Consider the following 27,994-nt stretch of genomic DNA (forward strand, 5'->3'; position numbering starts at 1 on the left):
CTTTTAGAGAGATAAATATTCCAAAATCTATCTCGACAAAAACGAGATCGAGTTCTCCTGCAAAGCAACAATTATAATCCTATAACCACACATGTAACCTGGCAGACACAATGGTCATGCATTTATTATTACGAGATGAATAAAACATTACATTTTACAAATCTGACTAAATGTCGACATTGGATGGTGGGTCTCAGACAGTGTCTGTGGGCGCATTATACACTGAAAGCCATCACATAGAACAAGGGCGCCAAATGGACCTTAGAAAGTAATATTAAAAATGACTAAGAATTACCAAGATACAACATGGGTTAACCTCAGGGTTACAGGCACTCAGACAAAATGACTAGCCCTACTGAATATAAATCCACTGAACACAAAGAAGGATGCCATTGGATGTTCTGTGAAATAAACAGGCGCACAGAGACGCATCTCCAGACAGTAGCAGTTCTGCGGTATTGATTACATTATCCAGTGGGAACTATTGATTAAACAATAATAGGCGGTTTAACATTTGGAAATGAGCAGTTCAGAACCTTCTGATCTCTAGAAGTGAGGTAATGTTCGCTTCTTGGGAGTCGCTTTCTTCGAAAAGTTGATTTCAGAATCCACTCTTTATTTTCCCAGAAAGCCATGCAGTTAAAGCTCTCTTCCGCCACACGGGCAGTGCATCAGCAAGAGAGGAGCCGCCATCCAAGTGTGAAATGTATGATACTAATCAGATAACAAGAATTACTTTTTCAATTAGTGCTTCATACACAAGCTGTCGTTTCAAAACGCTACAAAGAATAGCTGGTTACTGCGACCCGATATATAGAGATTCGATTTATCGACATCGACGTAATGAAATGCCCGTGTTGTCTTTAAAGGGATTTACTTATAATATACAGATAAAATCAGACATCAGCGGCGAGTGCTTGCCCTACAGAGACGGCATACCAGAACTGTTGTGTATGGAAAAATTACCCATATCATGGTATTGTGACACCTGGTTTTGTTTTGTAGTGTCGGGGTTATTGTGGTTGATAAAACTTTGGGGATTATAGTTCAGTAATCTACACAAGGAAATGTTGTTAGAATGCGATCCAGCATTGGCATCTTTTTAAGAGGTTGTGCCAACCTCAACTTGGTGGTTCAGAGGCCATCTTGTATCTAATCAAGTACTGCCTACAATCATCAGGGATGAGGGCTTTCACCTTCTTCTGGACACATAACTTGTTTCGTGTGTAGTAAGTATTTTTTCAAAGTAGGATGCAGACACATAGGGGGCCGTTAGACCTTGGAGCAGAGTCAGACTGGGAGAGAAAATAGGCCTGGCCACCAAAATAAAAGTGTCCCCATTAGTAAATTAGATGGTTGAAATAGTGGTCCATGTTTGCAGATTAGGGCAGTTTTGAACTTGTAAAACACACTGCATATGGGTTTTACAAGATGTGGAAGACTGCATGGATTTGAGTTTGCAATGCTTGTTTTAAAATATGGGAACCAAGCAGTAAAACCCGGCTCAGCATATCATAAAACAGGTACACAAATAGACAAAAAACAGCCCATAATCTGACCTGTCAAACCAGCCCATCGGGCACTGCCTAATTGCCCTATGGGCCAGTCCAACTCTGCCTTTGATGGTGGACCGATAGGATAGTGGAGGCCATGGCCTCCATTCCTTTGTTCAGAGAAAGTCTGAGAAGTGCAGTGGTACCTTTAATTCTCATTTAACTTTTAATATTTAGTTAAGCTTTTTAATAAGCTACTCAGAAAAATGAAAACAATAAAATGAAGCAAGAAATCAAACAACATTTCAAGAAGAGGCGACTTGGAGATGACATCAATCTAGATAACGTAGATGACAATGGCTAAAACTTAAAGTATAGTAATATAAAATAGTGAGACCTAACAACAAGTTAATATGAGTAACATGTTATTCAGGCTACATAATCTCGCTGTTTTGTGAAGTGAAAACAGCTATTGCGAACACGGTGAAATCCAACTGCCCCATGTGGAGGTTTTGAGTCAGACAACTCTCAGCCATGTGCCACTGCAGAACAGGAAACCATGGGAGCAGAATGAATTGCAAACATGAGCTCCTGAAACTTGAAACCAAGTTTTTCATGGTTATATGCAAGGAATGTTAGGAAGAGGCAAAACTCTTGCATGTGATACTGCCAACATCAATGCAGCTTTATTGACCAGAGAGGCTACTACTTTCCCTAAGATGGTGGCACGTGATCTCAAGAGGAAGGTTTGAATGAACACAGGTTTCTGGAGTAGCTGGCCCCCTCCAAGCAATGTTCTTGCAGCCTTCAGCAAAGGGTAAGGCATGACAGACCTGGAGGTCAGGAAAAGCAAGGTGGTCTGAAGGGACTAAATGGACTTGAAACGTCATCTACAGAGCGCAATATCACGATTTCCAGGTATATGTCAAGAGGACCATCATCATCATGCACAAAATATCAACATTAACCACTAACAAAGGTTGCAGCAGAATTTTTACTGAGGACGCCTCTCTGCACGATATGCAGCCTCCTAGGCTTGCGTACACACTGGGCCTCGCGCATCCTCCAGAACCATTGCTGAGGACTATGGAATCCTTAACCTAAGGTAGACTATGCCCTGCTGTGCACACCTGTACAATCAATTCTTGGGCTGGTGTTCCTAAACATTTTCTTTACTTGGTTGCTACTGCAAAAACAAATAATAAGAGGATTCAGGGGTAGTTAAGTACAGCTGAAATGCAGAGGGTTTGCTTGGTACTCAATGAAGATCGATGTGCTATGACCATTGAGGAAGAATCCTGTCTCACAGTCACAACATCAACAGCTATGCGTGGTAGTATCGAGCAGAGAAGTGTAACAAGTAGCATTCCTTTGCCAACAATGCACAATTGCTCAATGCTGCATGCACCACAGGCGGACATGCAGATAACAATGGTGTTGCAAGTGGTGGATATGAATACCATGGTCACAGAAGAGGCAGTGGAAGCAGGGATGGTTGAAAACCCCATACAGAGCTGTGATTAGACGTTATGGTGGTTTGTCATTGGAAGAAGAACAGGATCTAATGCAGTTATACATAGTGCATCGGAAAGCATCCCAACATGATCTCCTATGCGTTACTAAATGGTAATATGACCACTCGATAGAGACTAGTCGGCTGAGTGGACAGGATGCTTTCCATATTGAAATAGCCTACGTTTATTGGTGGCATTTTAACCCTTCTGCTGACCCATGGTCCCCAGTTCATGCAGCTACGTTGAGGTCTTCGTAGAAGACCTTGAACTTCACCATGTGTTTGCATAGTGCTTCAATAATAGAGCACATTCAACCAGTGAATGCGAACCTTTTATCTTCTGCTGGAGAGACTAGCATTAAGTCTACCACCTGATGATACTCGGAGTCAAGTGTGATGGAGAAAAGACTCTGTTGGCCCTAGTGCAAGCAAGGAAAATGGGCCACTCATTTATAGGACTGGTAAAAACCAGCTATAGTTGGGGTTCAGTGGTCTTCTCACTCTCATTGGCCCCAGTGCTAATGCACCTGCATCACTATTGATAACTACACCCTGTATCTTAATCACGTGCCCATCACAAGACGCAATACATCCTGCACACCACTTTCATGTGTGTTATATTCACTTGATGTGTGTAACTGACAAAAGAAGAACTGTCTGCACACTGAGTTGTGCTAGATATTTTTTGTTAATAGTGCTACATTTTGAAATGGGCCTTTCCTAAGACATAACATCTGTTCTTGCATTCTTTCACATGTTGAAGTAACCAATATTCTAGAGTAAACCTACCCTGTTTGGCCAAATTTATCAGATTTAACATATTTGAAAACATCGTAAAGAGAAGGAAAGAACACTTTTGATTAAAAAAAACATGCAATGCAAGTTGTGATTCTACTCAGTCACTCTGACATCTTCCCATGATTTAGAGAAAGAATGTATTTATTCAATTGCTGTTCAATTCATTAATGTCACTCCAAGCAAAACTTGGGGTTAATACGTAGATAAATAATGAAATGTAATGGTGACGATTAGTTTTTGAGCTATCATGTGATTGTAGACACAATAATCTTTTCTTGAAACCGAATCTGATTCCAGTTTGCAGTTGAAACATTTAGAAAATCATATCCTGGATAAATGAAAGGCGTTGCAATGCCACAGTAAAGCTGCACTGTCCCCTGTACAAGTGCTAATTAACTATAACAACCAAACTAAAGTAATTATGTTGTACAACAGAATTTCAATATATTTGTAAAACCTGAAATGCGCGCACTTTCACAGTTACTTACATATTTCACTCTCAATATTCCTGTGTAGGGTACCTTTTGTGGCATTTTTTAGGTCGAAGCCTACCAGACAGCACAGCTGTCTGGTTTGCTAAAGGCTTCTATGGGACATTCTGAAAGCTTCCCTAGGAATACATTCCGCCTATTGTTTCGGGCAGTCCAGCTTGAGTAAGTACCTCCCATGGAGCACAGCCTCTGTATTCTTCCATGAGTGCTAGCTTTCTGTAAACAGGCCATTTTGTTCTTGTCACATTGCTGTGCATTCAAAGACACAGGTCATATGTTATGCTCTGTCTTTCAAGATAGCTTGGTGTTTACTTTTCCTTCTCTGACCTCAAGGTGAGAGGACTTATCTGACAATCTTGCTGGCTACTGGGGAAGTCCGAGGAAAGGCTTCTTTCTAGCACACAACAAAATGTAATGCCTGTAAATAAATTGTGCAGATATTTCATAATATATCAGAATTAGGAAAGGTCATTTTTTGTAATGGTGATGTGTGGTGGATTGGACTATGATCAAAACAAATCAAAACAATAGGTGATGCCATTTCTACACATTATTGTCTATAATGGCAGTGCACTACCACACCGTGCATACTCCACACTACGCCGCTCCACTCTAAACCACTCCACTTTACAACACTCTACTCCACTCTGTGCCCCTCCACTCTATGCTATTTAATCCACTCTATGACCACTCCACGCCACTCCACTCTAGCCATTACAGACCACTCCACTATATGAAACACAACTCCACGCTACCCTCCTCCACTCTAAGACACTCTACAAAATGGCAGTCTGTTACACGCCACTCACCTCTATTCTTTAACACATCACTCGGTTCTATGTCCCTTCACTCTACGACACACCACTCTACAACACGCCACTCCACATCCCTCTACGCCACTCCATTCTGACACTTTACTCTGCTCCACTCTATACCACTCCACTCTACAACAATCTACTTCACTCTATAACAGGCTACAACACTCCAAGTACCACCCTCTACACCATTCCATGCCACTTTACTCTACTCTACGACATACTACTCCAAGCCACTCCGCTCTACAACTTTCTATGCCCCTTCAAAGCACTCTACCCCACTCTATGATACTCTACAAAACTCTACTGCACTCTATGCTACTCCACTCTATGACACTACTCTACTTTAAGCCACTCCACAACATTCTACGCAACTCCCTCAATGCCAGTCCACGCCACTTTACTTCACTCTACACCACTCCACTCTATGACACTCTACTCCACTCTTCAACACCCCACTGTATTACACTCTGCTCTGTCACACTCCAGACAATCTATGCCCTGCTACTCTACTACATCCTATAAAAATGTATTCCCTTCATGACACTACGTCACTCCACTCTATGCTACTCCATGCCACTGTCCTGTACGCCACTATCTTTTAGCCATGCTGAACAGCAGAGACCCGGATGTACAACATGGCTAAAACACATTGGAAAATACACTATCTCTTGCATAGCGGAGACATATTGGCTTCGCTAATGCTTGTTATCCGACTGGTACAGAATATAAAAGTAGGTATTCATGCAACTGAGTGTTCCGGCCCAAAATTACATGAGTGAGAGCCCAGGTTCTTTTTCACTTCATGTGAGGTGTAAATCGCTATATAAATTAAATTTTAAAACATGCAAACCTCTATAAGGACCCTACAATGTATAAATGCACTAGACAATATAAGAAATATTTACATGATTTGGCACACCAATACCTAAAGAGATGGATTGTTAAACTGTGCATCCGAAGCAGGCTGAGGTACTAACTCTGGTGCACTGATGCAACAATGACCCCCATTATTTGCTACTGCCGATGCCACTGGTCATCATGAGATGTTCACGATGACGTCATATTCAGGCCCTCTGTTTAGCAAACCACTATCAGAAGTTAAAGATAATATAGTTTTTAGTCTGAACGATTTTCGTCAAAAAGAATGTTATCTCCCCTAAAAGGAAACTTACATATTCAAATCTTTTCCACTTAATCGCCTGGATGCAACATATGGCGAAAACCAATGTCCTGGCTTTTAATTTGCGAAAGTGCTCCTATTTTCAGCGATTCAGGCCTCACTACACACACTTCAGCCTGGCGAGCCGCAAAGCAATTTCTTTTAAGTGACATCTATAAACTCTGCAGTAATGAAGGTGGCTCGCTTGTAAATACCTGAGGCCTGGCCAAACAGCACACGATTCCCATTAAAAAATATATTATCCTCTTGCATATTAAATATGGACTAGTGCCAGCTATGTGGAGTAATGAGAAAAAACAGTAATGAGAAAAAATACTTAAAATCCAGGCAAAAGGACGAGCGGCTGATTCAGCAGGCACAGTATATTGAACCCATACATTTGCAAATAAAACACTTACTTGCCAAATGTACAGACTCTGAGTGCATAAAAAATAGCAAAAAAGGGTTTACATTTACACCATGCACTACACATTAGCCAACTATATATTTTATTTTGGGTTCATGTGGATTGTGAACACGTTGGCAAGTGCTGTAATACAGTCCGAAAAATTTGAAAGCATCATGTATGTAAGAGTGCAAACATGTGATTGCCTTAGACGGCGCTACGAAACATTACAGAAGGTAGACTATACAGAGGACAACGGCCTGACATAACAAAGTTAAGTATGTGCCTAACTTTCTATTTGCTTAAGATGACTACATTCATTTCCGTTTATAAAATAGCTTTCAATAATTATTTTAGCAACCATGAATATTGAAAGCTTTGGTTTAGGCCTAGAGCCTTGTACTGCTTTTAAATGTATCCACCACCCTTTCGGCCTGTGATTTGGACGATAAGGCTTTATTTGCTCCCCACCTTCAGGATCTATACAACAGGTTTACTATAATGTGTAACGGTATGGGATACTATTATCCCTGCATGGTTCCTATTTTCTTTTCTATCGCTGTTTTTTTGCAGACTTTCTGTCACCGCAAAAGATGTCTGGCTGCCAACAGAGCAGTGACATGGTCATCTGAACTGCGAAGAAAACCAAAGTAACCAGCTTATACCTGGTGCATTGACTGAACCATGGAGCACGAAGGGATCACAGTCTGTCCAGGGCAGGGGACTTGCAAATGTGCTCTAGGAAGTCGATATAGGATGGTTATGTTACCATGCCAACAAATACATGACGCTTAAAACAAGACTTTTCAGAGATCACAAAACACGGATTACAAACATTATTGAAGCCCCATCCTTTGGTGCTCATTTATAGACCTCGGAAGGATAAATGCCTGGAGGTTCTATTCACAAACATGCATGTATGCACTGCCTTTTTCTCAGCAGCAGGCATATTTAAACATTGAGTTATTTTATCAGGCGGCCCGGAAGAAGAGATCACAGTCCAGAAACACACTATAAAAACATTACACTTGCTTAAAATCTCTAATAATGGAGTCAAGTAAAAATTTTGCAGTTATATTCAAAGATATATTAAACCAGATGGATGCGTTAGAGCGCAGAAGAGAATAGCTAGCTACAACCTTTAGTAGTGTTCCTACGCTGGGTTTATACCAGTGCTCTTAGGAGAAGATCAGGTCGCAGACAAGCAGAATGGCTCTACAACTTGGGCGATTAACAAGACATGAAGTGTAGTACACGAACTGGGAATAAACCACAATCACAAAACCACAGTCAATAACAAACCACCCTTAGCGGCGAACAATGCAAAACTGGTATGCATGCTGAGCGTATGTGCTGCATTTTCTACTCAAAATGTTTGATCATGATTATAAGTGAATATATAACTATGCTGGGGTATAGCAAACATCCAAAGAACGCCAATACCCCGGGGAAAAAACTCTGCAACTCGTTTTGGCAACATTTTCTATTCAGAATCTGCTACTTAGGCTTCCCAGAGCATGCCTAGTTTTTGTCAGGAAGTATTGGTGTCTAATGTATGGGAGTCTAGTGGATCCAGGAACATTGCGTCTAACATCTGTATGCTCCCTGTTGGTTTTGCGATGCTGACCAGGATTGAGCTGGCTTCTTTACAAGAGTACCTATCATTAGGAAGAGGCAGCTTTATTTGCAATCGGATCACTGAAAGGCCTATGCTGAACAAAAGCTACCATGTGAGTTGCCATGATGAGAAAACCTAGGACCCCATTTAGAGGCGGGTGAGACACAGACATGTGTCAAAAAACTGAAGGTGTGCTACACATCCACCACCGTGTTCCACCATTTCACTAAGTGTGTAGAGGAAGGCATGTTCTAGGTGGTTATGCTACCTCCTTCTCAGACATCAGTGGCAGACCCTCTCGGTGGAAATAGAGCTGATAAGAATAAATATTAAATCTCTTGTGTAATGTGCAAAACCATGTCCGGGATTGACCTTAAATAAATCAGAGCAAAATGTATGCACTCTTAACCTTGATAGCACCCCTTAAAATGTCAAAGCGGGCCTGTGGTGAATGCACTTCTCTTCTAAAGCTTCTGTAGAAGAAGAGAGAGAGTCTTTTCTGTGCCTTGAGAAATGTTATTAAACACCATCCTTTTGAGATCCCCAGACTCAACATGATCATAGTGCAAAAGTGATTTAAAATCAATTTGTTCTCAATTGAAGCTCAGAGTGCTAGAATCCTTGAGGTCTTCTCTCTCGGCCATCCTGTGCTCTGAGGTAGCCACCGTGACATGCATAGGTGACGGTAACATGACTCAGACCCTTTCTTCCAACTTCTAATACCTTAAAACCCTCAACAGGAAGAGACAGCAAGTGTAACCGTCGAGTGTCTGACTACTTGATTTTGTTTTTAGACTTATTGCATCACATTAACGAAAGTCAACAGACTGATAAGGAAACGGCCTCATTCTGCCTTCAAGACTAAACCTATATCAGTGTGATGATGACAAACTTTCATAATCAATCCAGTTTTACCACTCAGTTTCATCAGTGTCAGAAATAACAACCTTATTTAAGGATTGTCCCATTGTAATTGTCCCTTCGAAGACTAACCTACCACTTGGGAGTAGTTTCCCAACTAGTATTCTTGGGAAACTGTCCATATTAATTGTGGCATCTGGCTTCCTTGTTAGACAGGCTACAGGTAGGTTATTTTAGCATTTGGATGGAGAATTTAGACTCACTTTTAGGCACACTTTTTACATGTGATGGCTAAGTTAGTAATCCAGCATTGAACTCTGCCTGTACAAACTTAAATACCATCCCAGAAATCCCAATGTCAGAAGGTTTTGACTCCAAAACGAGGAACAATAGGATTTTTATTAAATGTGTTTTACCCTCCCAGTGTTGTGAACTTGTAAGAAAAATGTCCTGTCAAGTATTAAAAATAGAAAAACTCATGTGGAAATAAAAATATTTCTGAGGGGAGTCCCTTTTTCATAGAATCGTTTTGCTGCAGAAATCATATCTTTAAGGAGTAAATTACGGGCTTAATTTAGATTTGGATGGCACAGGGCTATCCTCTGATTTTGGAAGGAAATGCTAAATCCAAAGTGGACTCAACCAGTCAAGGATGTAACTACCATTGTTGCAGCAGGTGCAGTGGCACGGGCCCAGATTTTAAGCCTTGTGCAGCAAGACTAAAAATCACTGATATTGCCAACAGTTCCAAAAGACGATACCTATTGGCTTTGCCAATGCTTGTTTTCCCTCTGTTACTTTTACTGTACGTGCCTTATTTGGAATTCCCTTACATATTATTTATGAGCTTTTGTCTGGACAGGCAAACAGAAGAGGCCCATCAAGGACTACCTAATACTAAAGGGGAACGTAAAGCCCAACAACACAAGTGATTGAATCCAAGGGCATCATGAACCCCTCGCATTAGCAGCTACCATGGGGGCTGCCGTTCTTAATGGGCCTCTTCTGTCTTCTACTCCACACTTAAATGCTCAAAATTAACGTGAAAGGGTGGGTGACTTGGTGTGAGTGAAATCATGCATGAAAGGGTGGAAGGATGAGTGAAAGGACAGGTGGATAGATGGATGATGGATGGATAGATAGATGAGTGAAATGATGAGTAGATGATGGGTGGATGGGTAAATTAAAGGATGGATGGTAGAGTAAAAAGGGTGGCTGGATCAGTGAAAAGGGGGAAGGATAAGTGAAAGGATGGAAATAAGAGAAAAAGGATGGATGCAAGAATGGATGAGTGAAAGAATCGATGGATGAGTGAGAGGGTGGATAGATGTGAATGCATGGATGATGAGTGAAAAAATGGACGGATGAATAAGTGGGTGGGTGGATGAATGGGTAACAGGCTGGATGGATGACTGAAAGAATGGATGGCTAAGTGAAAGGTTGGATGGATAGATTGAGTGAAAGGGTGGATAGATGGGTGGGTGAGTGATAGGTTGCATGAAGGAATGGATGATTGAAAGGATGGATTTGATGGATAGGTTTGGCTATGGATGGGTATACAGATGGATGTAGGAACATAATAGTGAAAGACTGAAATATGGATGAAGGAGTGAGTGGATGAAAGAATGTGAAATGGTAGATATCAGGCACGGCTCACTGCGTCATAAAAGGGCAGGGCGGCACGCAGCAGGGGTGGTGGCAGGGAGTAACAAAAACAATTAAAAAATAAAAATAAAAAAACTTACCTGCACCGCCGCCACCCTGCTTCTCTGTCCTGGTCACTGCACAGGCTCCCAGCCTACGCTGCGGCCAATGCAAACGCTGCTCAGAGCAGCGTTAGGATTGGCTGGAGCACCTACAGTCAGGGAGCTCCCAGGCAGACTGGGAGCCTGTGCCTGCTTTCTCCAGCCAGGCAACACAGGGTGGCGAGAGCACAGTGTGCATGTGTGTTTGGTCAGCTCGAGATGGCCGGCCAATCATATATGCAAACTGAGGGGAGTGCGCAGTGCCCTCCCACTTGTTAACAATGAAACAATAATAAACAGAGTATATTATCGTTTTGTTGTTAAAGTTTTGAGGGTGACGCTCCTCTGCCAAAGCGGAGGAGCCGCCACTGGTAGATATCAGCGGTTGAATGGAAGGATGCGCCATAAAAGTAGAAATATTTTAATTTTCTGGCTATTCCCTTGATTGAATAGCTTGATGCCTCTGCTCTCTCTGGGAGGGAGGCGATCACGGTCACACTGAAGCAACAGCGGTGCGTCTGTACAAAAGCCACGTGGAAAGAGTGGGGTTCAGAGACCAGCAAGCCTGTCTGCCACAGGCCCTGATGTTCCTTACACACCGGTTGGGATCCTTATGAGAAATACCAACAGGTATATCAACATACATTTACGGTTCGCAAATCAGTCGCAATTACTGAAGGCCCGGGACAGCGCTTTTAGGCTTCTACAGACACATTTTAAATCACCCGCAGGCCGTGCGCCCTTACGATAAATGATCACGTTTCAAAACTATACGCCTTAAAACGATTTTTATTGAGGATATGAGTAATATTTTCTGGGTGAATCTCATTCATAATGAGAGATCTTATACCGTCAGCATTTTCACGTGGCCTCTGCAGACTTTTAAATACGAATCCCACACTCAATTTGTGTTTTGAAAACTAGCGTGTCCACAGCCGAGCGAATCCGCTATGTGTGTACCCGGCGCGTGCTTTGGCGTTTCGCTGGTGTATAAAAGAAAAATACAAAAAACATACAAGATTATATTTTCCCAATTACAGGAGAACGCATGAACAATGCATATTTAACTCGTGAGTATGGTGCTTGGCGTGTTGGTGTTTTTCATCCTCTAATGGGGAGCTCAGTACTGCCACCGGCCCCGCAGGGCCCATCTGGGAGCCGGGTACGGGAGCCACTGAAAGGCAGATTCCCCTTCCAGTATAATGAACTGCGTCAGCCTGCACGGGCCGTAAAACTGAAATATGACCAGCTCGATTTTAATTCCACATGCGCAGTTGGATAAAGCAGAACAACCCCCTCGCACCTTCTAATATCTGTTCACTGAACTTCATAAATCACAGTCCTGGCACCCGAGCACAAAATGGAGTGTAATATTTCTGCATGTATTGTACCATGCTCGCAGAAGCCTTATTTTGAGGGGAGGAAAAAACGCAGATACTACTCAAAGCAATCTCAAATTAAAAATGCTCCCTTCCGGATAGATGCGTTTTGCAATAAACAATGTGCAACAATGCAACAAGTTAGTATGGCAGGAACACATTTATTTGGGAAAAAAACGTTTGTAAGTTTTAGACACAATAGACCACCACAGATCGATACTTCATGAACCATAGTCCACTAAACCAAGCATTTGAATGCAGTGGGTCTCAAGTTTGCTCGAGTTAGAGCTATTGTCTTTGTAAATTCCAAACTGGACTTTTCTTGCCACATAAACTGAAAATGCAAAGCAAAACAGTTGACATAATTGAGCCGATTCAAAGTGCCACGGCCGCCATGAGCATGAGCGCAAAGGAGAGCCACAAAAGGAAAAAGAAGTCAGCTCGCAGTCAAACATATTGGCAAACGTATCCATGTAACCGGGTCGATGTCCAAGGCGGTAACAAAAGTGCCCAAGAAGGGACAAACGTAAACCATTTACCAATGATAGCAAAGAATTTTTGAAAGGAAAGCCAACGAACGAGTGATAGTGATGGGCGTTCCATGGGCATGGTTAAAAGCCCACATAGATACCAACACGTCAGAAAAGCAGTGCTTGCGCGCTGCTATGCTCGACCTTAAAACTTTGTATCTGAAATGTATTTCTTTCATTAATAATGTCAAAAGATCTTTACAGGCATTTATTGCTAAGCAACAGTCCTTAAATGATTGTAAATGGACCAGTGGAGAGTCTTTCAAATGGCTGAAACACTTTGTTTTAGTATCTAAATTCACAAGACAAGAACTAGGGAATGTGTGTTCTGTCACCCAATACATTTCTTGATAGTGGGTGCAGTGGAGAACAACAGAATGTCGAAGGTCGGGAAATGATGGGAAATTCTCAGACCTGCCAACTTCACCTACAATCTCAGTGTGAGGAGGGGGAGGGGCCTCATGCCGAGAAGCACCTAGGAGGCACTTGCACCCCCACCCCAGTCCCATACCCCCTCCTCTAAAATAAAACAACATCTTGCTGAGGCTGCAGCCAATGTCCTGGGGTGCTTTCACACCCATTAATTGACATCAGCAGTTAAAATCTTCAGAAAACGAGCTGAAAGACATTGTTTACAGTGGTTTTTAGCTTGTTTTCCCTGCCATTGTGTGATATTGGCTCCTCACCGGGTGACTGTGTGAGTGGAGCCAATACTGTGCGCAGAAGCGGCTCGCCCTGCTAAATGGGGGCAGGGTGATGCGTGCACAGGTGGGGGGAGGATGGGGAATTAATAATAAAAAACAAAAAACAAAAATAAACCACTTAGCTCTATCATCTCCGCCGCCGTTGTCACCACTGCGCTGCTCCTCTCCTGCAGGCTGGCTGCTGGCACAGGTTCCCAGCCATAGCAGCGTTAGGATTGGCTAGGAGCACTAAGCCAAGGAGCCTAGACCTGCTCTCTCCAGCCCGGCAACACAGTGCCGGCCTGGAGAGAGCCTACTGCGCATGTGTGTTTGGCCAGCCCAAGACGGCTGGACAAACATAGATCTGCAGTGCTGTGCCCTGCCCCTTTTACCAAAAAACGATAATAAACATTGTTTATTAAAAGTTTTGCAGCTGCTAACGGGGGTGGGGGGAGTGGGGGCGACGCACCTAGGCGCTAGCAGAGGAGCCGCATCTCATTGTGTGTCACACAGTAGCTCCATGTGAGTTGGCAGGTCTGTATTCTTCACAGTTGATGAGGAAGTGGGCAGGAAGCATGTGGCAGGTGTTGGGTAGGAGCAGCATACACAGTGGAGAAGGGACCATGTATTCTTGTCACAAGAGAGGGTTGGTGGGATCTGCAGGTTGAAAAATGGGTACATCAGAGACTAGGTGCTCTTATCAGTTGGTTTGAGTCTGGGCTGTGGGATGAGGAAGATAGGGAAGAGGTACAGGAGAGAGCAGGTGATCTTGTTAGATGTGTAAGTGTTTGCAGAATAACGCCGACAGTAGCAGGAAAGTGGGAAAGGGATGCTGGAGAGACTAGCTTTTCTCCTAAATTGGTGCCAGCCTGGACATAAAAGATGTAAAACTTTGGGGAGGGGGTTCAGAACAGAACAGGTATTCTTGTCAGTTGGTGCACAAGTTGAAGGAGGAATGTGGAAGGTTGGGATCAGATGCAGGAGAGAACACATTCTTGTTAGATGGTGCAAGAGTTTGCAGGAACAATAAGGATGGGAGTGACAAGGAAGGGTGTGGAAGGTTGAAAGGGATACTGGAGGGATTAAGTATTCTTGGTAATTGTTGTCAGGTTGGGCACAAAAGACATGGGAGGTTTGGGATGGATAAGGTGCAAGAGAGACAAGGTAATTTGATCCTCAGGGAGAGATGGAGCACTGGAAAGGAGTGGAAGGACGACAGTAAAGACCAGTTTTTGTAGGTCACTTTCACGTCTCCCTTTTAAGTACACTGTATCGCCTTTTAAACCCACAAGAAAGGGATTTCTGGCACAAGGCAAGGGTAAAGGGAAGTTGGAAAATAGCACACACTGCAACACGCTATCTGCTACCTGTTGACTCATGCTTATGGGACACCAGCGGAATCCCAGCAAGGGAAGTTAGGTTCACAACTTATAAACACATATAAAACATGTATAGCGTAGCTTATCTGATGCATGCTAGTGAGGGCATGTTAGAAACAGTGGTGAAGACATATCTCATTGACATGAGAGAAATTATCTAAAACCTGAAAATAAATGACTATAAATATATAACATATTAGAAGAAATTAGTCCACTACTGCATTGGTCCTACTTTTAGAGCGAGGTACAAAGACAATTTAATTAACATCACATCACAAAATATTTGTTACAATCTAACGACCACAAGCATAATTTTTGGGTAAAGAGAAAATAATAAACAAATGCATAGTACGTTAGAATATGGAATAGTACATAGTTATAAAATGTGTCCTGCTCAGTAAAGAGCAGACACAAAGCAATGCGATTTTACTGCAGAGACAGAAAAGGAACCCTGTGTGTCCTGTACATTCGAGGTCCCCTCATGTATTACTTCAGAGATCCTACTCTGCGCTGTTTACTAGAAGAAATGAATATTTTCACCTGTATAGCCCTCTATGGAAGGCCTGCCACAAGAAGGTGCTGGCACAACGAGCAACTACTACACGGAAAGCCAACGGCAGAAGCTAGCCTCAGTTCTAGGTTAATGCACGTTAAGATGCGTCTTTATCTAGTGACCTACAGTTCTCTTTAGTGAGTGAGTAACTGGGTATAACTGAGCTCCCCATACTGAAGGGATGTGAAAATAACCGGGATCCATTATTAGCCTGCTACCATTTGACCTTTCTAGCATTAGCTTCACATTTTCAAAATGTCACACTGTAAAGGGATATACATTTCTAAATGAAGTGCAAAGTAACATGAAAACATATTTAGGCGTGTGAAGCAGACAGAATGCTAATTGTGACTTAAACCAAGTATGCCTCTGCAGAACTAAGGGCCTGATTTAGAGTTTGGCGGATGAGATGCTCCATCACAGGGATGGATATCCTGTCTACCTTATTGCAAGTGCACTATATGCAATGGAAGTTGTAATATGGTGGGTGGGTTATCCGTCACTTTTGTGACCGAGTAACCCATCTGCCAAACTCGAAATCAGGCCCTAAGTGTTAAGCATTTCTTCAACAAAGATTCCGGTCAGGCAAAAGGTCCATTCTTGAAATTCCAATACCTAGGTATATGACCAGAGGAGATAAAAAAATCTCACAGCCTTATGTCAAAGGGTTAGCAATACCCTGTTAAAATGTTAAAAAATCAGGTATGGAGACGATTTCACAAAATTTCAGAAAACAATTTAACTATCATCTGTTTTATGAAACGTTAGGGGGAAATCGGAGCAAGAACAGACCCTGAGATTTTTGAACTCACAAAGGTGAAACATAAATGTATTAATTAACCCTTTACATCATTTAATCTTACAGCACGATACCAATGGTGGAGAAGTACCACCTTCAGCAATGTATTTAGCTCCAGACTGGAAGGATTTGCAATAATTCTGAATATAAGAAGTTAAAGTACCGTAAATATGATGAACTAACAAGCCACACACAGTCAGCAAGGCATGTAAGAGTTCGCAGAATGGGAATCTTTGAAATACAGCTGTGCTCAGTTAAAAATGCTGCTCCGCTGTAAGTACAGCAAGAGCATTTAAAAGCCAAGTGATGTCAATGCTCCCTTTCCCCCGAGATGATGGAACAATTGGATATGTGCCTGATCCTTCTGTTTGTTGTACGTTGAGATTTGTGGACCTACCTCCAGCATAAAAGTCAACCCCTTAGAAATAAAATGGAATGATGATACTTCGAACCATAAAAATTAATGACCCAAAACTACTAAAGATAAGGTAGCAATAGTTTTCCTACAGACGACTGGGCTTTCACATGAATCAAATTCACAACTCCTTCAACGTTCATGAACTTGACGAATTAACACTTAGTTGCATGACATGTCCCCGTGCCTAAGCAACGAGTATGAAAACCTTTAATAGATTTTTCAGACAAACCATAAAACCAGAGGGCTATATGCTTTTTGAACTAAAGCATTCTTCCTCGACTTGGTCAAAGGTACAATCTGTGATCAGTTCTGCCCACTTACGTAAAAGTCACTTAATAATTTACACAAAGTAAACACCATATAATTAATAATGTATTTTTCCTTAAATATTTACATTAAACCCACATCAACGGCTATCAGAAAAAAAATCTTATTCCCTTAAAAAATATACACGGTATGTATCAACATTCTTTGAATTAGGTATCTGTCTGAAGTTCGAATGAGTACATTTAGTTAATATGCTTCTTGTTTTACAGTCTCTGAAAATAGCACATAGTTCTGCCTCTCTGCTATTCTATCACCAGGTAGGCGTACAAAATTACAGGCACTGTTGGGGATGGAACAATTGTATCTGAACTCAGTGACCATAGGAAGGGTTCAACGAGCAGTTTAACTGAAAATTCAGGCTGTGGAATGAATGGAGCGATTTTCACATGAAATGTGACATTTGTGGAAAGAACAAGGGCCTGATATTTTAAGATTGGGATTAATGATTTCCGAATGAGATTATCTCTGAATCGCAACTGGGAAGTTGGTATCCCTAATGTACAAAACCTTTTATTCCCTAGTAGCGATTCCTATTGGGTTGCAAATCAACCCACCTCACGAATAGTAATGAGGCAGGCTGCAATTTGAGACCCATTATCAATCAGCGCCATCACAGGGATGGTGGCTTCTTGGGTCAGCAGACCACCATGACTATATAATTGCTTTTTAATAAAGCAATCTTTTTTTCTCAATGCAGCCCATTTTCCTTAGAGGAAAATGAGATGCATTTAAAAAAAGAAATTTAAACGTTTAAGTATAATTTTTCAAGAGAAAGCAGTAGTCCTTGGGTCCACTGACTTCTATTACAAGTGTTTTTTTAAAAGCAGGAAGTGATCCTTGTTTTTTTTTTTAACGTTTTCAAATAGGGGACCATTTGCAAATGGGCTACCACCACCTTTAAACTAGTGGTAAAGTATTACTGTTTCGTGACTGGAATTCGGTAAAAAAACAATAATACCAAACCGATTCGGCATTTGGAAGGGGCTCCGTAAACACTACTCTTCCAAATACGGAATCACTAATACAAACTATGATTTGGTAACATGTTACTGAATCATAATTTGTGCTTTTGTACATTTAAAAAAAACATTTGTGGGGCCGGAAATGGACAGATTCTGCAAATTGGGTTGTTGCCAACTAGAAAAATACTTTTTTTTATATCTGGCCCCAAATACTTTTTGACTTATATAAAGAGAAGCCAACAGCTAGGAGGAATAATGAGGGTGCGTTACAGACTACAAACAGAAAGAATACAATTCAGATCGCTGATAAGCTGATGGTCCAGGTAAGCATACTAGCTAGCTCCAGTCTTGGAAACTGAGTACTGAAAAACAGAACACTAAACAGAAAGGCGTTAAAGATTCCAGGGCTCTGTGATCCTAGTAGTCATGTAAATGTATGCCTTTGGTGCAAGGATAATCTCCTCTTCACATTAAGGGCTCTGATAGTTTGTAGGACTCTGAGACTCGTCTGATGGAGATATGGACAGTAACTACTTAGACTTCTAAAGGAAGGACAACAGCAGCGTTCAATGAATGAACCAAGAAGAAATGAGCCACCCGTTCACAACAGACTGTGTGAAACTCTTCAAATGAGGGAGACATAGGAATAATAGGCTAGACGTACTTACATTTAATTTGGAAAAAGTTGCTGCAAATTGCGCACTAACTTTTTGGGAATTAAGGGCCAGATGTACCAAAGGATTTTACCCATTCTGTGTCTATGGGAAAACGTTTTCATACATATGGCCCTAAGTCAGATTTTGCGAATTGGCTTATGTTGTAATAGGTCGGTTTGCAAAGTCCCCTTTTTGAGTGGGTCAGAATCTGACCCACCACATGAATATTAATAATTTAGATCATAAATTGCAGTTTACTCTAAAGTGTAGCCATCACAGGGATGATGGCCTGCTGGGGACAGAAGCCCACCGTGTCAGTGATCGCATTTAAATAAAGTACTTTTTTTTAAAGAAATGTGGGCTGCTTTTCTTAAAAGAAATAGGGGTGAATTTAAGAAACAAATTATAAAAAAAAAAAAAGTTTAAGAGTTGTCAGTAATAGTCCAAACCATATCCTTTCATATTGGGATAATAAAGCATTTCTAAACCCATTTTTGGATATAAATAACCAGTTCCCAGATCACAAAATGAGTTTGGTACATTTGTAAAAGCCATTTAGTGGTCACAAATCCAGTGATTTAGCAAACTGCAAGCTCTGCAGTTGCTAATTGGCTTCGTACTTCTGGCCCAATGTGCGTTGAGTGCTACTTCTTAATCTCCATAAACCATGTACTCCAAAAGTCCTAAAATAGAAGAAGCTACCTTGTCTAGAGCAATAGATATTTATAGATCGGAAACCGCCTTTACAATGCTGCCTTTACCACCAAGGTACGTTTTTGTGCTTTTACGATGCATGCCGTTATCACACATGGTGGAAGTAGGAGAGCTGCTCTCCACCTAAAACTTGGTAACTACCAAGAGTTCCCTGATCCTCTTTTGCATAGTTTATGCGGCACTCTAAGCCTGAAAGATTATTGCTTCGTCTCATAGTGGGTGCCCCCTCGTGTTTGGACAAAGCTATGTCTCTCTGACTAGCTGTAATAAGAGTTAAGCACATGCCTGGAACTGCTTTTATTCATTTCAGGTTGGCTTAGACAATATTTTACCAATCCAAAGCCGCAATATTGTGGCTTTAGTCGTAAAAACCTTTTGTCATTCTTCAGCTCAGCATGGATGGCACTAGCTAATACTATGCTTAAGGAATTTGCTGCAAGAATGGCAAAGGACTTGCTCACTTTTTTTAGCTTGGTGTGGATGGCACTAGCTAATCATATGCTTAAAACATTGCAAAACAGTATCTCGATCACGTCTGGAGCAGTGGACAGGCACTGATTAAGTTAAGTCAATCAGTGCTTGGTCCCTGCACCACAGAGAGGAATGTAAATGATGCCAGGCTTGAAGTGGACGAAATACGATGTTGTAAATAAGAGTGCCACTCAAGCCAACAAATTGTGAATGACAGGCGGGCTCCAAGCTGTTTACTGTACACAACAGTCTTGCAAGCGAGACACATACGCCTGACACTAAAAAGGAGGGCTTTGGAGGTGGTTTCCTCCAAAAAAGGAAAACACTACATGTAATATTAAATGTAAAAAAATCTACGCATACACAGTGTATATAATATATGTTTCACTTGACTTATAATCTTATAATACCATGTGATGTAAAAGCAAGTGTGGTTAAGGCACCTGCCTGGTAAAGGCTGCGTGGAAAAGGCATGCATGGTAAAGGCATGTGTCATATTGTCATAAATCCTTTACATATGCATGGGGGGCAAGTAAGAAAAAAGCACGTCAGCCAAAGAAACGATTTAAGTCATAAAAATTGTATTTGCATTATACATGATACAGGTGTCTTGCCCTGCAAAATAACATTTGGTCAGCAATGACTTGCTGATGTTTTTAATCATGTAGTGCCCAGTTCTTGCAAGACTCGATTGCCAATCTTCATCAGTTTCAGGGTGTCTCATTTGGAAGGTTTCTGTTTCCTTTCAGGGTCCCTCTCACTTAGTACAGTCCGTAAGGGAGGCTTTGCATTTTTCTTACTTTCTGTGTGATGTCTCATTGGCCCATCTCCCTCACAATGTTACCCTTTTAAAAGTTACCATTCCATCAAACTTTGGATTGAAAGAACTGATTCAGTATCAGTAATGTACCTGATGGAAAACTTGGAAGTCCTAAGGTTCAACTAGTCAACGGGCCGTCACAGAGAAATTCCTGGGATTATTTCTGAAAGAAAATCCAAACTACAGAACTTTTTTCTTCTCATACTGGAACCGTCAATCGCGCCCGTCCTCTTCAGGCTTGCTTCTATTCTTCAAACAGGTGAAAAGAGATCACCATTTATCCTTTGCGAAAAAAAATAAGCTTCTAACTTGGAGGCTGAACCACCTCCTGCTTCTAGCATGAAACAATTTTTGCTCAGTGACCGCTGACAACACAATGCGATAAACAGCCAAGAGAATTATTCCATAATAATTGAAACATACAATCACCACCCCCACCTGCTGAAGGAACCACCTGCAAAGCCACAATGCCTGACAGGCTTCTGAACTATTTCAATCGTCCCATATTTCAGGAAAATCCTGGAGAATGAGATGACTAATCAACTACAAGAATATGTGGCTTGCAACTTTCTTCAGCTTAACCTTGGTGTAGGGAAATGAGCTGCTTTATTATTTTTTTATCTCTCCACAGTGTACACAATTTATGACACTGTGGCACATGGGATCCTTCTGAAAAGACTCAGTGTCCGGGGTGTATGGCACATTCTTAAATTATTTCTGCTCCTTCCTTCAAAAGGAAAGCGAGCAAGTGTGTATTGGGTGGGAGGAGTCATCAGTACGAATAGTGCCGTGTGGGAACAAGGGACTTTCTCTCATAGCACACAGACTAGATCATCATCAAGAGTACATCCATGTGTATGCTAACAATTCTCTAATTAATCTTAAACGATTCTGGAAGCCAGAGAGAGGGCACAGAATGCCTATATCACACATTTCACTGGATGGAAAAAGTACTCTGCTTGAATGAATGAAAAGGATAAATCCTCCTTCTAGGAAGGTAAAACCATGACGTTTACTTTACAATTTCCCAAAAGGCTGGGATTTCCTTCAATCAACTGGTACAAAAAGAGGAGTACAATCTGCCTGTTTATGCCTACTAACCACAGGGAAAGTTGATAAACTTCCTAGAAATAGGCTAGCTAAACTACTACTGCTTAGTTTATTCTAAGCTCTTAAAAACTCACTGACAAACTACCAAGAGTACAATATCAAATTCTATTAGAAACAATGCTAAAATGATCACTTAGAACACCGGAATGATGTGAATGGAGTGGAGTAGAATGGGGTGGAGATTAGTGGCATGGAGCAAAGTGGTGCGAGTACAGGGGTGTGGATTAGAGTGGACTGGCGCAGAGTGGACTAGTGTGGGGGAGAATCGAGTGGTGTGGGGCATAGTGGAGTGATGTAGCTGTATGGCATAGAGGGGAGTGGAACGGAATACAGTGGTGTATAGTGTAGTGGCGTTGAGTGACGCAGACTGGCATTGTGTGGATAGGCATAGAGGGGAGTGGCATAGAGGTGAGTGGAGTGATGTAGAGCAGAGTGGTGTAGATTAGGGTGGCATAGAGTGGGGTGCAGTGGAGTAGATTAGTATGGAGTAGAGTGACACAGTGTGGAGTGCTATAGAGTAGCATGGCGCTGACTGGCAGGGAGTGGCACAGAGTAGAATGGAGTGGCATAGGGTGAAGCGGCAGAGTAGGGCGGCATAGAGTTGCTAGAGTAGAGTGACAGAGTGTCACTGTATCAAGAGGAGTGGAGTGGTGTAGAGTAAAGTGGCATAGAGGGGAGTGGCGTAGAGAGGAGTTTCGTGACAGAGTAGAGAGGCATAGAGTGGAATGGAGTTGTGTAAGTGGAATAGAGTGGTGTGGAGTAGAGAGGCTTAGAGTAGAGTGGCATAGAGAAGAATGATGTAGAGTACACTGGTGCAAAGTAGAGTGGTGCAGAGGTGAGTGGCTGAGTAGACTGGAGTGGCGTAGAAGAGAGTGATGTAGAGTGGAGTAGAGTGGGAGAGAGTGGTGTAGAGTACAGTAGCATAGACTGGGGTGGAGTGGAGTTGAGCGGCTAGGTTTGTATGGAATGGCGTGGAGTAGAGTTGCATAGATCAGTGTGGAGTGGTGTGGCATAGAGTGGAGTGGCATAGACTACGGTGGAGTGTAAGAGTATAGAGGAGTAGAGTGGAGTGTCATAGAATAGAGTGCCACAGAGTGGAACTGTGTGGTGTAGTGTGGAATAACGTGCTGTAGAGTGGAATGGTGTACACAACTAAAGCATCAATAGAGGTGGCAGATAAGGTAAAGCAACTTAATAAGAAGCTATATGCCTAAGTTAAAGAAGTAGGAAAGCACCTTGCACGTCCAAGAATAATACCCAAACTGCAAAAAGACAAAAAAAACATGTACTTGGGTCATGCTCCATGGAGGAATTAACACAAGAAAAGAAGGGAAGCCCAAGGGATCTAATAATCGAAAGATTGCAATTGAGAATGATAGTGAAAACCACAAATAATATGCTACAGTAGGGGTTGTAAACCCACTCAATCGTAAACAATACATCTCGCAGCAAAGCGCATGCGCTATGTAGGCGAGACCTAAAATCAAAACATTTATTCCCTTGAAGGGGAAGATTAGCAGCTAACTTGAGGATTTCCTCAAGTCTGAAAAAGAAATAAGAAAACCATCCAAAAGAGGAAACATTTCCACAAGAATACTAAATAATGCATTGCAGAAAGCGATACTGTTAGAGCAGGAAAGAAAGTTGATCCAAATTCTGCAGGTTCCAGAAATGCAGGAAACAAAGGTGAAGTGGACAAGGATTGCTAGGTAGTATGATACCATACTCAAAGTGCACACTGCGACGAGGTGGGGCCGGTGATTTACATAGATGAAGTGGTCTCATCACATCCCAAAATCATGTGCACTGTAGTGATGCTCTCTGTGCGGCTCCTTAGAGCTCCCACATTCCAGTATCGACCACCAACCCCCAGCTGCCTGCACCTCCCTTATCGCACATCTCTTGCCCCGAGATCCCATCTTACACTGACCCTGTATTTGCTTCTTATTGTTTCGTACAGTGTCAGGTGCACTGTCAGCAGCTTAGAAATGAATGTCACCGACTAAAAGAATGATGTGCTGACGAGTGAATATATAGTGCTCACTTCCCAAATCCGCACATTTTTCACAATCATTTCTTGGCCTTTCCCAGCAGTTTTGCTTCCCTGCTGTAAATTGCAGAGTCCTCTTAATAATCACACACTATTGCAACAATAGGGGTAAGACAAGAGAATGCTACCTGTCAGATCATAAAGATGCCTTAATGATTTCTCTTCTACACTACCCTTCAACCATTGCATGCCTAGTGCCATCTCTACTCCCATCTCCCTCCTCTCAATGTCTAACCCGCTGTTGCCAGCGCGCCTGGGATATAAAATCAAGAATTGTGGCTCTCTCAAAAACAAACTGCTCTCTAGGGAACAGAGGTTCAAAGTATTAAATTGACCCGCAAGGATATATTTTTTACTGTAGTACTAGATCAAGCCTTCAGATCGTCAATGCAGGGCTCTTAACCAGAGTCGTAAAGCAATCTAGCTTGTAGAGCAGCAAAAAACGAGGATGATTTGGAGTGAAATTCAAATACTTGGGATGATGTCTTAGGCAGATAAAGCATTAGGGGCCACATGTACGAAGAATCCTGATTGTGACTTCCTTATTGCGAATCGCAAAGATTCACAATTAGGAAGCCACAAACAACGATGTACTAATGTGTCTCAGGCACATTTAGCGATTCCCAGTGGGTCGCAAATGGACCTGCCTCATCAATATTCATGAGGAAGGAAGCAATTTGTGACCCATTGGGAATGGCCTGATATCACAGGGATGGTGGCCTGGTGAGGTCAGCAGGTCACCATGTCCGTGACTGCTTTTTCACTAAAGCAATTTTTTTCTTGAATGAAAAAGGGATGCATTTTGAAAACAAAAATGAAAAGTTTAAAAAAAAAAAAAATGTAAGAAATGTTTTTAAAAATGTTTGCGCCCACATTCACAAAGGGGACCTCTTCCCTTTTGCGAATGGGTTACCACCAACTTGAAGTTAGTGGGAAACTGCGAATCAGTCGCAAAACATTTGTACATGCCAGTGCAAGTCGCTATTAGGAAGGGATGCCCTTAATACGCCCCTCCCCAATACCGAATCACACAGCCTATTTTGCAATTTGGTTAATAGGTTACCAACTCCCAAAATAGGGTTTGTACATTAAAAAAGGCTTTTCAGCAGTTCCTAATAGCCCGATTCTGGGAATCGGCCCCTTTGCGACCACTAAATAGCTTTGTACATGTGGCCTTAGGTACTTCCACTAAGAAGCTCAAGCAAAATGTATTTCTTTAGTAAACAAGTTCCCCTCATACGGATGTTCTTCTAAATATCACACATAGGATCTAAACACATCCCATATTAGCCACTCTATATAACGCACATTATACGAGCCAATCACTGCTTATTCAACTAGATGAAAGTGCCTGGAGGCCTCGTTATGGACATCAGGCACAGTACAAATGTTGCAAGACAAGATAATGTATATTGAAGTGAGGCATTACAGTTGATTAGATGGTTAACCTGTGTTTTGTGTCACTGAGCTAGGGAAAGTCCAGTTTAATGAAACGAAATTCTCATTATAAAGACTTACTTTCAGTTCAATGGATTGACTATATCAAATACCACTAAATGAAACAAGCTTTGGCAAAGCCAATAGGACTCAGCTGTAAAAGACCTAGCGATAAGCTTTTCCAGTGCTTGTTTGCAGGAAAGAGAAAGAAGAGTGTGCAGTACAACTTAAAACGGTGACACAAAAATGCTTCTGGTTGGGACAAATAAAAACAGACCTGAGATAGACAATAAGGCTACCTTTTCATAACCAAGGGGATGGCTCAAAGCCCACTATAAGTATATGTTATGTATTGGAAACAATAGTTCTATCCAACAGGCAGCTAAAGTTGTCTGGGGCTGAGACCCTAAAGGAGTTTAGGATACTAATGCTAGCCGCCGTAAGTGACTGCCACATTTCTGACAGGCACCCTTCTGTGTCTTCTAAGGAGATAGTACAGGGCAACACAAATATGCTGGTTGGCCAATACAGTGGTGCTGAATAATTAAAGTTTTTTTTATTTTTGTTTTAAAGAGCGCAGTTGACATTTTACCTCCACCATGGCCAGCTAAGAAGTTTTGCAACTCAAGTGTGATACCTGACAGCTATTCCTTCTCTCCCAAAATCAGTGCTACAGCTCATAATTCACTCTTACATCTCTGCTAGATTCTGGTGGGTATACCGGTTTAGATTGTCCTCATAAAAAACATCTCGGCATTAGTAGTGGTGATTTCTATGCTTTTCCACAGCAAGACAATCCGTGCTGCCCTCTCATAAAAGGAACTCCCCAAGATCACAAACTTTAGAAACATGCTGGGCAGGGGCGTTGCTTGGTCAGTAAGATTAGGCGGGTGTGATCTTCCGATTTCTCAACAATCACACTGGCATATTATGGAAAAATGCATGATGTGAGAGCACAACATGAGGGGAGTTTAAGAGGCAGTGGAATGGGAGAGCTGTGCAGATTGTTAGCAGTACTTAAAACAACATATTTTGTAACATACTCAATATTTTTTAAGATCGTCAAAACAGACGAGAGTGACAGAGAATGTGTGTGCGTTTTAGTCTGTGTGTGCATGTAAAAATCCTCGGTGAAATCCAACAGACACCTCACAATACCCGACTGAAAGCACCTCTACCCAATTATTTACAACAAAATCCATTTAGTAGGGGGTGTAATACCATGCACACCTCCCCACACCCCAAAGCTATGCCCCTGATGCTATGTCACTGTAGGTTTTTCATAACCGATTTGAAAACTCTGCATTGGTTTCCCCTTCAAGGACAGAAAACAGTTTTAATGGCTCATTCATAAGGCACAGAATACCTCACTATGGTGTGCCAGCTAATTATCAACAAGGATATCTGAAGTTATTCGCCTAAAAAAACTCAACATCCATCTAGCCTGAATTAAGAGATTCTGACGTAGATCTCATCTCTAGCAGGACCCCTACCCTAGAATGGTGTGCACATGTGAGAGTCTACAACTGCCACTACTACAACTACTAATACTTAGTCATTTGATATGTCAGTTTAAAGAAGACCTTCCCATCACAGTGCAGTACTATCCCATCAGATTCAGATGACCAGCCTGCTCACCTGCCAACGATTTGGCTCATACATTATTATCTCTTGCCTCTTTCCAGTAAGGTTATGCCATCTTACAATCACCCACCAGGCGGTTGCATTCAATACAAATTGGACATCAACTAATTGTACCTGGCCCTAACTGATCACCAGCTCTCACACCATACTCGGTACTTTCTGGGCTGATCCAGAACTACAACCTTGGCTTCCTGTTGTCAGATCTGGTTCCACAACCAGTTTGGACATTACAGAGAGATCAATAATTTAGTTGTGCCTGAGCAGAGGTTGTGAAAGCATCTAAGAATATAAGGTTCCGAATAAATTCATGGCTTTAGCCACCGATAGCTATATGACAAATACAAATTTACCTCTAACTTGCTTTTCCATGGGTAGCCAAAGTAAGAGGTTTAGCTGTTGAGAGATAGAAAACCGTTGGAGAGCCCCAGAACTCTGGCTGCCATATATTGAACCACTTCAAGCTTATTAAGCTGGTATTTCGAAACACGAAGGTAAAGAGTTACAGTAGTTGAAGTGTAGACCTGTGATGGCTTGGATCACAGTGAATATTTGATCAAAAGCCAGTAAGGGAATTAACTTAATTAAAAGCCTTACATGCAAGAACGGGATGAGGATAGCTTTGCAAATTGGACATAGCAGTCTAATTCACTATCAAATATAAATCTTACATTACATAATTAATTTACTGGAGTAGGGCATTTTCCTAAAGATAAAGACAATCATAAATGGGATTTAAATGCAAGATGATACTTCCAGAATCAAAATCTCAGTCTTTTCTGAACTGAGTTATAAAAAATCGTTTCTCATCCAAGAAGCAACTGATGACATACAATAAAGATGTTAGACTCGGCTGTAAGATTTCCCCAGCCATTCCAATAATAATTTGGCTCTCATTCTCATCTATTATTGCATCCAGGTGGTAGGGTTTTATGAGTCGCACCAGGTATGCCACATATATATTGAAGAACATAAAGATTCGAGATGCGTCCCGACGTTCCTCACAATCTAGATTCTGATATACAGAGGTGTAAGAACCATCAATTCTTCCTGGTCGTGCAGGTGCAAGAAGGATTTTAGCCAAGAACCTTTACACCGATTTTCAGCTGTCGGATAAGTAACATTAAGTGTGACACTGTATCCAAAGGCTGCGGATAGATCCA

The 27,994-nt window shown here is 41.8% G+C and overlaps 1 protein-coding gene across 1 annotated transcript in view; it reads right to left on the reverse strand.

Annotated features, from left to right (window-relative positions):
- The window catches only part of JAZF1 (JAZF zinc finger 1), a 620,003-nt gene that overhangs the window by 304,806 nt on the left and 287,203 nt on the right, over positions 1–27,994 (reverse strand). The gene's annotated exons all lie outside the window — the stretch shown is intronic.

This window comes from Pleurodeles waltl, chromosome 10, assembly GCF_031143425.1.
Source record: "Pleurodeles waltl isolate 20211129_DDA chromosome 10, aPleWal1.hap1.20221129, whole genome shotgun sequence".
Classification (NCBI taxonomy): Eukaryota; Metazoa; Chordata; class Amphibia; order Caudata; family Salamandridae; genus Pleurodeles; species Pleurodeles waltl.